The sequence below is a fragment of the Manis javanica genome, chromosome 10 (assembly GCF_040802235.1).
Source record: "Manis javanica isolate MJ-LG chromosome 10, MJ_LKY, whole genome shotgun sequence".
Lineage (NCBI taxonomy): Eukaryota > Metazoa > Chordata > Mammalia > Pholidota > Manidae > Manis > Manis javanica.
Genome location: NC_133165.1, coordinates 28,372,680 through 28,389,867, shown reverse-complemented (window position 1 = coordinate 28,389,867; position 17,188 = coordinate 28,372,680). Strand labels below are relative to the sequence as shown.

At 46.3% G+C, this 17,188-nt stretch overlaps 1 long non-coding RNA gene across 1 annotated transcript in view; it reads left to right on the top strand.

Annotated features, from left to right (window-relative positions):
• The window catches only part of LOC140844024 (uncharacterized), a 55,880-nt gene extending 43,525 nt beyond the window's left edge, over window positions 1-12,355 (top strand). The window contains exons 2-3 of the long non-coding RNA XR_012122102.1: window positions 11,055-11,161; window positions 11,350-12,355. This is a non-coding gene — a long non-coding RNA (uncharacterized lncRNA). The remainder of the gene's footprint in view (window positions 1-11,054; window positions 11,162-11,349) is intronic.
• The last annotated feature ends 4,833 nt before the right edge of the window (window positions 12,356-17,188 follow it).

Sequence of the window (17,188 nt, the reverse complement as noted above, 5' to 3'; positions counted from 1 at the left end):
CAAGGGCTGGTGTTGATACTGGTTCTGCTGGACTCTTTGCATGCTTGTGTCAGATTCTAGGTCAACTGTGTCTTGAAGCCACTCTGGGTCCCTGAGGGTAAAACAGGCTCATTAACTGTACTTGGAAAAGTGGCACCAGGTGGGTTTTCCATACATTATCCTGCTTCGTGTCATGGGGTCTTACAACTGGCTTCCTCTGCTGGGACTCAACTCACTGCTTGGCCCAAAGGCCAAATCTGAGGATGATGCCAGTGCCAGCTGGTCCACTGCTCTCCTTCCTGAGGAGCGTAAACTGATCACCGGGCTAAGGCTTGGTCATGTGTTTTCTTATTTTACTTGAGCCTCGCCTCCTGAGGTATGTGCCAGTGTTACTTTGATTGTCGTGGTGGTGGGGGTCAGGGGCCTGAGAGGGGTCTGAGCTACATGGTGGCTGTATGGGGGTCCCAGGGCGGCTGTAACAAAGCCCCACAAGCTGGGTGGCTTAAAATAATAGACATTTATTATCTCTCAGTTCTGGAGTCCAAAATCAAGAATTTGATTTATTCAATCAATATTTGTTAAAGTCCTACCGTGTGCCAGGCACTGGGTTAGTGTTGAGGACACGAGGACAGAGCAGACAGATGGGGTTCCTGCCCTTGTGAGCTCACATCCCCCCATGGGGAGGGGACGCTAAAAAGAAGGAAAGTATAGTGAAAAATGGTTGGTTCTCGTGACCAGGACTGATGTGTTTATAGCACACCACTGTATCTCTGTCTCTATCATGTATCATATATCTATCAATCAATCATCTATCTCTCTATCTATGTGTCTATTATTTATCTATCTACATCTGTATCATCTCTATCTATCATCTATCTATCTATTTATCTATCTATCTATCTATCTATCTATCTATCTATCTATCTATCTATCTATCATCTATCTATCTATCTATCATCTATCTGCCTATTTATCTATCTGTGTATCTCTCATCGTCTGTGTATCTATCTAGGAGGACAGATATGTCTGAGGAAGGCCAGGGATACTGACCTCCAGCTGATGGAGCCTTTCCAACCAGACATGGGCAGAGAGCCTTCAGGAGGACCCCAGGCCCAGCCTGTCTGCAACCACATGGGAGACCCAGGCAGGAGGTGCCCAGCTTAACCACTCGGCTAAGTCTCTTCTGAATTTCTCACCCACAGGAACTGAGATAATAAAATCATTGTTTTAAGCCACCAAGTTTTATAGTAATTTGTGAGAGGAGAAGGTGATCACTGCAGAGACACAGGGGCTGGATGGCTGTGCAGAGAACGCTGAAGGCTGCCCAGGGGTATGACTGTCAGCTGGAAGCCCCGGGCAAGGGAGGGAGGTGGGGGTGTGTGCGCGTGTGGATGGGGTGGGCGGACACACATGTGAGGGGCAGGGTTGAGCGGTTGTCCTGATGGGAGGGTAAAGGTTACTGCTGCCAGTAGGATGTAGGGGCGAGGGGGCAGGCTCTCCCTGAATTCAGCTCTGCCACTGACAAGCCAGGGGACAGAGTGATTTACACTTGGGAGCCTCAGATTCCTCACCTGGAAGCAGGGATGGTAAGAGCACCTCCCTTAGGGCTACCGGGAGGATTAAGTGAATACAGATGCGCCTCGGAGAATGGTTCTGGGCACATGGGCCACCACCACCAGTGCCACCACTGTGAGGAGCCCCGCTTCCCGGCAGAGCTCTCGTAGCTGCAGGGGTGGTGGGAGCAGCCCAGAGCCACAGGCCATTTGCTGGTCACCAGCTTCCTCAGGATGCTGGCTGAGGTGCCCTGTGAGGTGAGAAGTGGGCTTTTCTGTAAACACGCTTTACTAATTGTATTTCTGGGCTTGTGCCCTCCTGACACCTGACCCTCCCCTGCACTGGCCTTTCCTGGCCCACGCTGCCGCCTCCTCCTGTGGGCGCATGGGCACCCGGTGGGCTTCTCCTGCTGTTTCTCTATTTGTGGACTTGTGTCTCTGTCTCCGGCAGAGAAATGGAAGTAACGGAACCGCCCAGCTCTTGATGTCTTCGGGTTTGGGTGAACTAACTCATCTTGGATTAAGTGCCAGAAGCCAGCACCAGGCTTAAAGCCAGCTGCCCCTGGTGCCCATGGTCCCATGGCCCTGGCCCATTTCCCAAGCTCCACCCTCCCTACTCCGGTGCCTTACATCGCTGTGCCCTGGGACCCTCCACCAATTGCTGTAGAAACTGGTACGAATGATTAATTGGTCTGTTTAAAGGGCAATGTGACCTCCATCCTCTGCATCTGTCCCAGTCCCTTCAGGCTGTTACAGCAGAACATCACCGGCTGGGCAGCTTATAAATGACACATACAGTTCTCCAGCTCTGCAGGCTGGACGTCTGTGCTCAAGGTGCCCGCATATCTGGTGTGCGGCGGGGGCCGCCTCCTGGTTCACAGCTGGGGCCTCCTGGCTGCGCCCTCTCACAGTGGAAGGGGCGAGAGGCTCCCTGGGTCTCTTTTATAAGGACACTGATCTCAGTCCTAGGGACCCTACCCTCACAACCTGATCTCCCCGAAGCCCTACCTCCTAATGCCCTCACAGTGGGGGTAAAGATTTCAACATATGAATTGGGTGGGGGAAACACAAATACTCAGACTGCAGCACTATTTAGAAGGTGGTCATACAAAGTGGAGATGATTCCTTCATTCATGTATTCATTCAAGATTACCATGCCTGCTAAGGTTAGCTTACACCCCACAATACAGAACTGAGTGAATTATGGTTCCTATCCAGGGAGGGTCTCACAGTTTAATGGGAGAGGAAGACATCATTATTGTGCATACAATGTGACAGATGTCATCATAGGAACATCCATGAGATGCCACCAAGAGCTTAGAGAAGGATGTCAGGAGAGGCTTCCCAGAGAAGAGGGAATTAAAATGTCCCCCTATGGTTCCATGTCTTTTGAGTTGCAAAGTGTCCCAATGATCACGTTCTAATGGCACTTCTCTGCCTGAATATTTGACCTGTTGAATTTGCCAGTAACAGTGATAGAATTAACAATCTCTTGTCATGAAAGACTGCATTTCAGTGTTTCAAAGGAATTTCAGAAATAGCAAAAAAATAAGGAAGGTAACGAGCACCAGGCCTTATAACTCAGAATCCAGAACTTAAACCATTAATATGTTGTCATTTTTATTTCCTTTCAACATTTTTCAATATTTAAAGGAGCTAGAATGATGTGACTAAGATGAAATCCCTTTTGTGTTCCTCCCCAGAGGCAATACTATCATAAATTGGATATGTATTTGTCTACTCTGTTTAAAATGATTTCACCATGTTTCAATGAATATATATATATATCTTCATACCATATTGCAGAGCATCATTTTATGCATTTTAAGCTTTTATAGAAGTTCTATGTTATGCATAACATAACATCCTAAAGCTTGAATTTTTTGTTCAATATTATGTTTTCTAAGATACAGCCATCTTGATACATATATTAGTTTATTAATTTTAAATGCTGTCTAGCATTCTTCTGTTGAATGACTTCCATGATTTATTTATATTTGGTTCCTATTGATGGGCATTTAGGTTGTTTCCACTTCTTGACTCTTAACCAAAAATGATGCAAAATCACTGTTTACACATCTCTCTGTGGAAAACTGCAAACCTTCTGGGTCGTAGAGTACACATGCTACGAGATAAGGCCATGTTGTTCTCCCAAGTGGTTGTGCCAGTTCACACTCCCCCCACATTTTAATGCATCATATTGAACGCTGGGCATCGTCAGGCTGGTGGATTTGCCGATGACATGTGTGAAGCGATACCTAGTCACCAGCCACGTGCTGGCCCTGGTTTGCCTGCTTAGGAGAGCTGGGCATGTGCATCTCTTCCCAGCTCTGGGTTCTCGGATGCCGCCACGTCGGCTCAAAATTGGCTGTGACAGGGGTATTCACACCAGGGAAGCTGGCAGACACTACAAATCAGGGTTGTCCCCCCAGACACCCGGTGTTAGCACTCAGCAGTGCACTGCCCACGCCAGTGCCTAAGTCAGGGTAGCTACGCGCTTGCGCTGTTCACAGAGCATCACAAATCCAGCAAAGGGGACCTGTGAGGGGAGCTATTTTCTGGAGGGGAATACTGAGGCCCAGAGGGCATGTCAGCGGACAAGTCCACACAGAGGGCAAACTGCGCAAGGGGGTTCACATCACGACCTTGGTGTGTGGGGGGTGTCTGCGCGCTCCTTGCAGGCCTTCACAGCAGACAGCAGTGCAGCCCCTGTCACAGCACAGTGGCCCTCTAGCCCACCCTCTGTAGTGGAAGCAAGGGTGCCACAGAGGGCTGATTTTCCTACTTTCCACCCAGGCCGCTGTGGGGGTCCTGATGGAGAGGCAGGGTCAGGATTTGAGCCCAGGACCAGGTGCTTGTAGAGCTGGACTAGAGCTTGGGGGCCAGGGAGCAGGGCCTCGGTGGAGGCCACAGAGACAGCCAGCCAGGACACCCTGCCATGGTGGCATCCCTGTGTCAGGGGATGAGAGATGCAGGAAGGAGGAGGGACAGGTGGTTGGTGTCAAGGAGGCTCCAGATCCTCCCATCCCTCCCAGGCCCTTCTGGCTAGATCCAAGGCATCTCCTCCGTGGGTCTAACCCCAACCTGCATGCTGCTCACTGAAAGCCCCTCCGTAAATTCAGCCTCCGAGTAGGCTCAGGGACCCAGCTGCCCCTTCGCGTGTAGGAGGGAAAGGGATGGGGCCGGACCGTCCTCCAGGGGGCTGCACCTGCTCCAACGCCCATGCGGGCTCCCATGTCTCCACCTCCCCGTCAACACTTGCTATTTCCTGTGTCTGTTTCTCTGACCACAGCCATCCTACTGAGGTGCTCGCCCCACTCTCAGTAAGAGACCCATTTACCTCTGAGCCGCCACATGTAACGATTGACTGCAGTTAATGACCTTTATCTTTGTGAGTAGGGACTCTATGGTGGCCAGCCAAGGCTTGAGTCTTCGGACAGCCGTGAGTCCGTGTGGGCCATCTAAGGATTCTCACCTATCAGGTGGTATTTTCATTACAGATCTTGCCAGAAAGGTTCTATTCACCGGCGGGAGCTCTTTCCCCTGTGGCCTCCTGGCCCTCACAGTGCTCCCTGCCTGCCTCTGCACCACGGAGCAGGAGGGAGGATTGGATGGAGGGAGGGTGAGACAGAGCCGATGGAAGTCAGGAAGAAGGAACTGCTTTCTGATCTTTCCATTGAAACCTGGTACCACGCTGTCTCTCCTCTTTCTTCTCGTACCTGAGATTGTGTGACATCTACCTCCCTTTAATCAGGTTAGACGTTGTTGCAGGCTCTTGACAAGCTCATGGGGCTGTTACAAGGATCAGATGAGATGGTAGATGAGCAAGCACTCAAGTTTGAAGGGCTACATCAATGCACAGGATTATTATTAATCTCCCATTGATCTCTTAATACAGAAAAAAAAATAAGCCTTCTCCCAGGGGGTTTCCATGGCAAAGAGATGGCGGTGACTCTCCTCTCTCCAGCCCTGCCTCCCTTACTGTGCTGGGTCTGAACTTCTGGCCCTGGAGATGTCATCACCTTTGTCATTTATTGCTGTCCCTCAGAGGTGGGAAGTCTGTTCTGCGTCAGCTGCATCTATTTGTTGTGCTTGGTGCATGGAATGTTTAAAGATTATTTTTATTTTGTCTGTAGCAGATGGAAATCAGGACCATTGCCAACTAAAACCCCCAAATCTAGGCTTCTGACCTTTTGGGGAGAATTAGGAGACCTGGCCATGCACCAGGACTGCTTTCTACCTGCTGACAAGGGTTACCTGCCTGGCTCACTGTAGGGATTTGAAATGCAACCCTGCTGTGAGTGAGGAATCCTGTGGGCACAAGGCAAGAGCCGAAGCATATTATTCAGCTTTTCAAAGGAAGGAAATCCTGCCGTTTGTGACATGGATGGACCTAGGGGGCATTATGTTGAATGAAATAAGTCAGTCAGAGAAAGGTAGTTACTGTATGATCTCGCTTACATGTGCAATAAAAAAAAGCCCAACTTCTAGAAACAGAGAGCAGAATGGTGACTGTCAGGGGCTGGGGCGGGGGGACCAGGGAGCCGTTGGTCAAAGGGTATAAACTTCCAATTGCACGATGGGTAAGTTCTGGGGATCTGAGGTCCATTATGGTGACTACAGTTAACAATACTGTACTATGCATGAGGAAGTTGCTAAAAGAGTAGATCTTAAGTGTTTTCACCCCAAAATAAAATGAGATTATGCGCTATGCGGTGGATTCTCTCTGAGTGCCACCCAACAGTGACAGTATCTGGGAATGATGACCCTTTCCATTCTTCCTTTCCAATCCTTGTGCATTTGCCTTTTTCTCGCCTTACACACTTGTCTTACAGGGTCTTCATTACAATGCTGAACAGAACTGACGGCAGAAATTCTGGTTCCTGTCCTCAGAAGAGAAGCTTTCAAAAATACCAAGGATTTCGTGCATCTCTCGTATTGCTGTCTTTTTTTTTTGGATACGTCTTTATTACATTGAGGAGGTTCTCCTACTCCTCATTTGCTGAAAGTTTTAAAATCACAAGTAAATGATGACTTTTATAAAAACTCTTTCTGTATCTACTGAGCTGATATAATATTGAACATTGCTTTTTGAGTTTTAAATTCACAGTGTGTTCCTGGCATAAACCCAGCTTGGCCATGAAGTGTTACATATTTTATTTGTAGCTGGGATCAGCTTTGAGATTTTACTGAGGAATTTTTCATTTATGGTCACTCATGGGATTGGTTTTGTCAGGATTTGGGTGTACTGACTTATAAAGTGAGTTTGGACTTTTTTTTCTATTCTCTATTAGAGTTTATATAAGATTTGCATTACTTACACTGTAGATATTTCATTGAACTTCTCAGGAAAACAATTGGGGCCTGGAGTTCACTATGTGGGCATTTTAAACAATGGATTCCATTTCTTTAATAAGTATATGGGGGTAAAATTGTAATATTTTCAGAATATCTTGCCAGGCTTTAGTGCATCTGCATATCAATAAGGGTTCTTCAGGGGTGGAGAGATATTCATCTCCATATCAGTGGGTAGTTTCCTGGGCAACCCAGGGCTTATCTGTACCTGAGAGGTGAGGGGGAGGGCCAGTTTTGCTTCTGCTGGAGCAGGAAAGAGAAACAGCCCTGGACTGCAGTTTGTAAGTAATAAACGCATTTTAAACTTTATTTATCCCTTTGACTGATTTCAGTTTTAGAGATATTTTGTCCTGGGATTTCCTTTCTCTGGAGTTACAGTATAGAAGTATTCAGCTTTTCTATTTTTTCTTGGGTCAGTTTTCATGAGTTGTATGTTTCTAGGTGTTTGTAAACTTCATCTAAAACTCCAAATGTATAAGCATAAATTTGCTCATCGCAATAGCAAATTTGCTCTTATTTTCATTTTAATGTCTAAATATCTGCAGAGATGTTACCTTTTTCATTCCTGATGTGTATCTATTTATATTTGCTCTTTTTTCTTGCCAAAGAATCATTATTTTTATGAGTCTTTTCATAGATACAATTTTGTTTTTCATTCTGCCTATTACACACATACATATGTATTTTAAATTATATATTTTATTATTATGTTATATACTATATTTTTATTATATTTAGTTTTTAAAAGTTGCATTCTGCTCTTTAATATTTCCTTCCTGTCTGCTTTCTTCAGCTTTTATCTTTTTTTTGAAGTTTAATGTTTTGTTTTTCTTTAAGTTCTAGAGACGGCTCTTGTTTGGTCTCATTGATTTTCTGCTTTCCTTCTTTATTTTCTGTACTACACTGAATAGATTTTTTAATTAAGTTATGTTAAATTAAGAAATCAGAGAGATTTTCACACTCCACATCTAGCTTAAACAAGATGGTAATTACTTGTTCTCTTAAGGTTAACTGGAGTCATTTTCTTTTCATCTCTTTATTTTCAAACTTCCTATGTCATTTTATTTCAGGCAATTTGCTGCAAGTATATGTAGGTGGATATTATTGACTATGTTCCATAGATTTTTGTCTCTTAATAGGAGAATTTGACCAGCTTTTATTTATTGTGATGACTGATTATTTTACTGTATCTCCTATCTTATTTTATACTTTATGGGAAAATCATAGAAGTCTTTTGAGGATTGATCGTTTCATTGTTTTATTATTTTTCCTCCAGTGGTTTGAGATTAAGAAGTTAAACATATATCTCTATTTTTCTAGTAATTGTTCTTAAAACTTTTTTTTAACAATGTTTACAGTTAGCAGATTTTAGTTTTCTCTTGAATAAGACAAAACCTCTCATATAATCTTACTCTATTCGTTTCCTACCCGACTCCCATCTCTTCGTGCTTATACACCTTTACCTTTCTGGGGTTGAATTCTTTTGAAATGGTTTTGGCTTGAAATTTTCACTAGCGCATTTAAAAATATCATGCATCCTGCATTACCTGGACAGAGTGATAATTTTTCCTCCCCTCATTCTCTTACTTTCACATGTGAAATTCACGCAATAACCACTGGAGTAGTTTTATTTTATTTTTTTTCTCCTTATGGCTGCTTGCATCTTATGTTGTCTACTGAAGTTCACTATTTTTGTTTGTTTTGGTAGAGCAAAAATGCTTAACTCAGGTGTTCAAAAGGGATTTATGGATGGCCGATCCTTTGGGGGCTAGTATGTCTAGAAGTGACTTTGTTTTGATCTCACACTTAAGTACTAATATTTGACTATGTGTAAAATGTTGGTTCAAAATAATTTTCACCCTCAGACTTTCCAGATTATTGATGCCTCCATTGTTGCCAATGAGGAGGCAGAGCCCAGACTGCTTCTGGTTCCTGGTAGGCAATCTGTTTTCTTTTCTCTCTCCTTCTTTTTTGCCTGCTTTGTAATCTTCCAGGACTTCCCTGTATCCTTGCTTTGGAATCTCCCAAGCCTGGAGGTGCTTGTCTGTCTCACACGTTCTGATCCGCTTCCAGTGAATTCATTCCGTCTATGTCTTTATTTAACTCTGGATCATTTTATTATTATAATTTTTTTCTTTCCCCCATTCTCTCAGTTCTCTATAGATGGAATTCATATCCAGTGACTTTTGGAGAGGCTGGATTATTCAGGAAATAATTCACCTTAGCAGCACCAATCTCCTATTCATCTGATCCACTGAATTAAAAATTTTCAATATCACATTTGAAATGTCTAAGACTCCTAATTGGTCTTTTTCAACTATTCATGCCCCTCTCCCCTATCAGCTGTATTCTCACTGGGCATCGCTTTATCTGGGGCAACAAAATACTTCACGAGAGAACAGGAACCATTTCAATGTCACCCAGTATTTCAAATAGCTTGAAAATTAAGCACTTACAGTTGACCTTAACCTTGGTTCTGTGCAGAAAGATCTGGAAAAAGTAACACAGCCAGAAATGATACTATTAAAATAAAAATTACCCTTGTTAAAGAGGAAGTTACCAATCTTGAGATTCACTTTAAACTGAAGCAACATGAGACTTGCTCTGTTCCCAAAAGGGGGACCGGCAAGTTAAATAGACATCTAAATTGCTTCGGGAACTCTGCCATTGCTACTCTGACTTGTCACACAGCTCTATCTGTAAACCTAAATTTAGATTGTTCCTTGTTATGAAACCAGGACATTCCATTTTTGTTCAAAAAGGAATGACACAGAAGTCAATTCAGCTGCTTTTAATTCATAAAATGGATTTAAATTTAGCCGAGGAAATAAAGATGTTGATTACAGTATTATTTATAATAGCACAAATTGGAAACAACTCAAATGGTCAAAAAGAAGGAAAGAATAAAAAATGGTACATGCAGTCAAAAGCTATTATGTAGGCTTTAAAAATGATAGCTACGAAGATTCAGCGGTTTATTTTATGGGTCACCTTGAAGGCTGGTTTTGGATGAGATTAACATTTAAATCAGTGACCTTTGAGTTAGCAGTCTATGTGGGAGAGCCCTGTGCAGAGAGTTATGTGTATAAACCCCCTGCCATTTGCCCACTGATGGTCAGGATCTAGTGCGAATGAGTAGCACCTTAGTGAACTCTTTAGATGTTGGAGGGGGACAAACACAAAGATCTTGCTGAGTGCAGCCTCTGGGCTCCAAAGGGAGGCTGCCTCCACCAAGAGGTGCCCTTTGGGGTTTTGGACCTGTGGTTCCAACACAGCTTCAAGATGCATTACCTTTGAAAAGCAGTTATTAGGTTGCTGTTGAGCTCTTGTTGCAGCTGAATGCCTGATGCCTCCAGGCCCGGGGTTCTCTGCCTGATACTCCCACTCCTGGGGAGGGGCCGTGACTTGCCTAGTGCTTACGGTGGTGTGATGTGGACCGGGTCAGCCTGGCCCCAGAGGTAGCTCAGCTCTACCCCAGGGTTGTGGGGGCTTGCCTTCCCTTCTGCTGCCTGAAGAAAAGCTTAGTTCTGGCTCTTCTGGGGTCCTTCATTCACCGTGGTGTCCCTAAATGCCTGGGCCTGGCTAAGTGGACACCTGACAGGGTCTGCCATGCAGCCTCGGCACAGGCAGCCGAGAGCCCACTGGCCTGCCCCCTCGGCAGCGTCTCAGACTCTCAGGGCAGGTCAGGTCAAAGGCACCCCTCTTTGGGGTCGTCAACTGCAGAAACAGGTGGTGCTTGCTGTTTGAACTTACTGCGCGGGTGGTGGTGACCAAGGCCGGCGGAGCACGGCTGGGTGCTGGGGGGCATGTGGCCCTCCTTGCTGTGTTCTCTGATGATACCTGCAGGAAGCCCATATGGTGCATGATACTTGTCTTCAGTTTTTCACAAACAACGCCACTCTGAACACCCGGGCACACACCTGCTTGTGCACACAAGGGATCATAGGCCCAGAGAGCCAGACGGAGCTCTCGGATTGGGAAGTATGAGAAGCTAAAATAGTTATCGACCCTGATAAATTGCCTTCCTGAGCAGGACATGAGTTCTTTCTTTCTGCTTTTTAATACAGGGTTTCAAAAATATTTTACTAAAATACAGAGCATCTGGCTTATGTTCTCATTTTAAAAGCTCTAGTTTTGACTAGCACCTGATGTTTTACTTTTCACTAGGAAACGTCTACTGAGCAGCTACCCTGCCAGGCACTGTCCTGGCTGGAAACAAACGGAGCCCATCCCCGTGGAGCCTCGCCAGGAGCAAAGCAGCTCACAGCACACAGGTAACAGGGTGGCAGGCCGACAGGAGCAGGCGGCGGGGTGCGGTGAGAAGGGGTGCCGTTAGGATGATAAGGAAAGCCTCTCTAAGGCAGTGACATTTGAGTGAAGATCAGAATGAAGTAATCAATATCAGAGAATCAATACATGTTGACTTTGTGAATGTATATTGGTTAAAAATTTCTACTTACAGCAGGACAGGACATGTCCAGCAGCTGGTGCACCGGCTCTCCTACTCCACAGTCCTGGCCCTGGGGGCAGCAGCTGAACCCTGCTCCCAACAGGCAGTCTTTGTCCTTCTGGTTAAGAGCTGGTAGCCTTTGTTTTACTCTTTGATGATATCCATCCTGATCTAAATGGAATAAAGGTATGAAGAGTCAAAGATGTAAAAAGGCCAAAAGTAATTTTCGTTTACTGGAAAGCCTTGTGTGTCCGAGGGGTGTGTGTGATTTGGATTTATTTACCCTCTATGGGCTGTGGATATCCTTCCTTACTGTTGCTGACCCTGCTGAAGTGTATCCCCCAGAGGCTGAGCCATGAACAATGACCATAAGTGGAGATTAACACCCCAGAGGCTCCCCCAGTTGTTCTTTAATGTGGTGCAGGTCCAGAAGCACATCACTTTGAAATTCAGGAAGCAGACAGAATTTACATCCCCAGCAGGTGAGTGGCTGGAGATCTCCTAGACCCTTCCAGCCACTGTGGTCTCCAAGGGAGGTTAGTTTGGTACAGAGTGAGTGCCCAGCTGGACACTGTAAGGTTGAAGGCACTTGGGGAGAGGGGTGAGCACGTCGGACACTGATGACGTGCCGAAGTTCCTGGCTGCTGCCCCCTCCCAACCTGAAAAATGTGCCTCCGGCTAGCCGATCCTCGCGCTGCTGTAAATCTAAGCTCTGCCTCCCCCTGCCTTCTTTAAAAACTTGCTGCCTGCCCTGCTGAGTGTGACTTCCCTGGCCTGTGATAGCCAGATGGGGGAATATCACCCGGGAATGGCACTCAAATAAACTGCCTGGCCCTTTGTTGCCTCTCATCGCCTGCTTATTTCGGCTAGAATTTATCTTACAGACACTTAGTGAGTGGAAACATACACAGCACAGAGCTGAGCCATCACTCATCAGCTCTGGCTCATAAAGCTGATGATCTGGCCAGCACAGCCTTGTCCCACCTTTTGTTTTAGTATTCTGTAGTATTGTCTTATGCAATTCAGGAAAGACTTAACATGAACCTAAGAAATAATGTCTGGTGTCTTTTGTACTTCACAGCAAAGTCTATATGCTATCCTATGTGCTGATATAAATTAATATCTATACATTATTTAAAATACAATATTCACGGGACATTTGATCATCTCAGTTCTTGGAGGTATTACGTTAGGTCAGATAGAAAGAGTAGAAATCCCATTTAGTTGTTAAAATAGCTGGGATTTAATCCACCCAATTTTGCTCATGAACAAGGCTGGAACTGTGTTTCTTGAGCTTCCATATGCATGGGACTCGATGGGGATCCTGTTAAAATGCAGTGTCAGATGTAGAAAGTCCAGGGAAGGACTGAGAACCTGCATGTCTAGCCAGCACCAAGGTGTTGTGCATGCTGCTGTCCGTTCCCACGTGGCATTCTTGGGGGCATGCGTGGCTGCAGGGTTCACATCTCCCTGCAGCCCAGCAGGGCATGGGGCAGCCTGTGTCTCTGGACAGGTTCTCTCTAGCCAAGAATGGCCTCAAACTTTTACTCCATGAGTTTTGTTTTTCAACTTGCACTGAAATGGGGTAAGAACTAGCTTTGGCTTTTTAGACCCCAAACCAACTGCTTCTGTTCATATTTGTTAGATTTCAAGGAACAGAAAACAGCAATCCAAAATGACTTCCAAAAAAAGAAGACCTATGGGCTCAGGTACTCAGAAAGTCTAGGAACAGGCCTGGCCTTAGGCGTTCAAACGATGCCACCTGGATTTAGCGGTCCCCACTTTCTATTGGTCCCACTCACCACCCAGATGAAGCTGGGTCCCTGATTGTCTCCTATTTTTCCATGATGGGCCCAAGGTGGCTGGGGCACCCCTCCACCTCAGCCATCTCGAGCTCAAACCCAGAATTCTTAGCAGTGGTCTGTTTGTACCCGGCTGGCTCCTTTGGGTCACATGCCCATGCCTGTATTAATCACGATTGCCAGCAACTGAATTGTGGTGGAATTGTGTTGCCCCAGGACATTGTGGTTCTAAGGCCAGAAACATGTGGATGTGCCCTTATTTGGAAGTAGGATCTTTGTGGATGTGACCAAGATGAGGTCAGTCCCGTGGGCCCAAATCCAGCATGACTGGTCTGCTCTATAAAGGGGGAATTTGGACACAGGGACAGAGAGGCACAGGGAGAAGGCAGAGCTGGGGGCGAGGCATCTGCAAGGCAAAGACTGATGGGCACCCCTGGAGGCCGAGAGAGGTGAACTGACAGAGCCCTGACTGCCTTGGAGGGAGCCACCCTGCTGGCTCTTGGACTTCTGACCTCCAGAACTGGGGTGACACATTCCTGTTGTTTAAGCTACCGTCTGTGGGGCTTTGTGATGGTGGCCTCAGCAAATGAAGGCTCCAGCTCAGGAGACAGCCAGTGCCCTGTGGATGCTGTTCTCCCTGCTCACCCACTGGACACCCGGAATGAACTTCCTTCTCTCCTTCAGCGGCACAGATAGGACAGCCTCCCTCGGGTGTGGGCTTAGCTCCACGTCTTGCCATTTCCTGCCTTACTGCAGCCTTGACTTCTCACTTTGCTTCTCACCTCAGCCACATTTAAGCCCCTGGGAGCTTGTGTGCCCCTCCTTGTGCAGAACACGATGGACACACAAACTGCCAGCTGGTGTCTAGGTTTGGAGCCTCTTTGCAGTGTGGGTCACTGACGGCTGCAGGAGCACCTTTTCCCCCACCTCTTCCCCATCAGCATTCCTACTATTGTGCACATTTGTGCACCACCTCTCCACAGTGCCCAAGGACCCAGCCTAATTCACAACTTTAGAAAATAAAATAGCAAACCTGTTTCCCAGAGATCTGAACCAAGGCATCAGCAGAGTAAATGTTTGGGTGCTGCAGTCTTGGGGAGAAACATGAATGCTGCTCCTCAGCAGGCTGAGGGTCATAGCCCTGCCGACGGGGCCCCCCCTCCCATGCTGCCGGGCAGCCCCTGCTGTGATGGACTCTGTCCTTCCCTCTTCCCACGGGTGCTGTCCCCAGGTGCTCCGCTGCAACTTGCTTTGTGCCAGTGCCCTGCACTGGTTCCCATTCTGGCTGTTAGGACTTGGGGGGGATGAGAAGCTATGCTTTCCTCACCTGGGGGAGAGTCCTGAGCCCCCCTGGATGAGCCCAACACAGATCAACAAATGCATGTTTTTTCTTTCTTTTTTTTTGCCATTGAGAATTTGTGGTTGCTCACTACGCAGCAGCAGCTGACTGCTACAGGTGGCAACAGTCCTGGTGAGGAAGCTGAAAATGCAAAATATATTTCTGTCACTTCCTTAAGTTTACCTAGATTGGGCTCCCATGTCAGAACACACAGGTCCACGCACGGCTGTTTCCGACACCTGGTTCATCTGCCTCCCTCATTATGATGTGTACGACAATGATGTCATTCAACAGCTTTTAAAACGTTCACATTAGCCAAGGGATGGGATCGGAACCAACATTTTGGCAAGATTTCAACATGAAAGGCAAGTTGTGAGATGGGTTCATTTATAATAAAGGGAGATGACTTGAAGGACTTAGTTTTCAATTATGACAGTTGTGGTGCTAAGGGTGCAGCTGTGCAGGTGAGTCCTTGGCTTGTCCCACTACTGTGTCCTCGGCCCCTGACACCTGCACACCCAGCCAGCCAACAGCCACACCAGAGCTCCTGCCACAGCCCTGCCCTGATGGGAGAACAGAATGAGCAAGAGGTGCTGCTGACTCTTAGGAAACTCATAATTCAGAGTAAACATGAGCTACTGAATAGGTGAGGTATTCATTTATGTGCTGAAAGAACTTTACTAGTGGACTTGTAGTACTCGTGGACTCTTTATTTTTGTCAATCATTATAATAATTTGTGTTTGTTTCAAATAACAGAAAATACAAAACAAAACAAAACAAAGAAAACATAGATTGCCAGTAATCCTAACATTCAAATAACCACTGTTAACATTTTGATGCACAACTGGCCACTCATTTTTTAAGGCACTTGTATTTTCAAACACATGTTCTTTTAAAAAAGGAAAATAGCTGTTTCACTTAATATCACATGGTGATCTTTCCAGATCAATAATTATTGATCAGTGGCATCATTTGAATGGCTGCAAAGCATTCCTCTGCAAGGAACTGCCATGATTTGTGTAACTGATTTTCTATCAATAGTCAATTAAGGTATTATCTGATTTTTCTGCTTCAGAATAAGACAGTTATTATTCTTCATACAGTTGTCTTTGTCCAGAGCCCCTTACAACCTTAAGACAAGTTTCTATGAGCAGCATTTTTTGGTCAAATGTAAGCTTTTTGTATAAACATTTGGTATACTCGGGTGAGCTGACTTCAGAAGGTGCACATTTAAATGTCACTAAAACAATTATTTTGATTAGATGGTCCTGTGAGAGCGGAAACATGGAATGTCTCTGGGTCTCTCTTGATGTCCAGGGTAATTTTTTTTCAAGTTTCTAAGTTGGCTGTGAAAGCTTGATGTACTTGTGACTCAATCGGAAACTCTGAGTTTTGGTCCCTTCAACTAACATTTGTAAGTCCCTTCTTTCCCTGAATGAAGCTCTAGCCCAGCAGAGGCGCATCAGGACGGCTGCAGAAGAGGACAGGGCGGTGCCAGCGGCTCTCCCGAGGCGTTGGCTCTGACTCGCTCGGTGTCCTCCCAGCTCACCATCCACACAACAGCGATTGCTTTCAGCAAACCAGGGCTGACCTCCCATTGCCAGGCAATCCTGAGTGCTGGAAACTTCCCCCTGGGCAGGGAGCTGGCAGCTCCAGATGGGAGCAGTCCTGTCGGCTCACCTTGTCCCCACAGCCCCCAGGGCCTCCGGCTGCTTGCTTCCTCCGCTTACCTTCCCTGCCTAGTTATGGGTTTTGCTATAAATCTCCTGTCCTCTGGTTTAGAGGAAAAGGATATTACATGCAAATAGGGAACTCTGTAAAGCGACTTGCCTGTGAGCTCTATTTCAGAGCTTTGTGGGATGAAAGGACCCCGGAAGGAAGCATTTCCCGCTCAGAGGCGGTGGCTTCCCACTGGCTCCCTCAGGTCTTCTCTATTCTCCGTAGGGTCCCCTTCAGCTTCTGGTCCCCAAGTTCTGTGTCTGACCTCATGGAAGAGGAAGACAACTAAAAAAAATAAAAGACAAAATATAGCAAAGGAAAAGGGAAAGAGAAGCTGAGGGTGTGACAGACGGTTCTGCTGATCCTTCCGATGGGGTGAGGGAAACCTGCTCTTGCCCAGCTGATTTCTGTGATTCATCTGGGAGCCAGAGGCTGGGCTGTGGCAGGAAGTGAGCCCCTCCGAAACCCAAGCCCCTTCTGTGGAAGCCAAGTGGGGATTGTAGGGCTTTCTCGGGGGAGGAGGGGGTGGCCATCATCCTCACTGCTCTTTCCCACCTGGGCCTCGTGTTTAGGAGGTGCATCTAAAGCAAAGGCTCACGGATGCCAGAAATAAAAGTATGGAGACAAAGACCCACTGGTAAGAGACCCAGAAGTCTGTTGTACTTGGAGAAACATTCGATAAAGCAAACTTCAGCCACAAAGCATGCAAGGTGTGGAGCTGTTTGCATAACAGCAACAGGTTCCATTAAGGCCATTTTATATGGATGCACCTAACAAAATGGCCCTATCCGGACGAAGCTAAAACTTGATAGAACTGCAGGGGAAATTGATAAATCCACCCTTACAATTATTTCAATTATCCATAAGTCAATCACACAAAAAATGAGCACGGAGGATCTGCATGGATCCCAGCCCTGGCCTAAGAGACCTCAGGGAACGACTCACTCAGGGCTGGAGATGTGCAGAACCTCAGGTCCCCAGCAGCGTGTG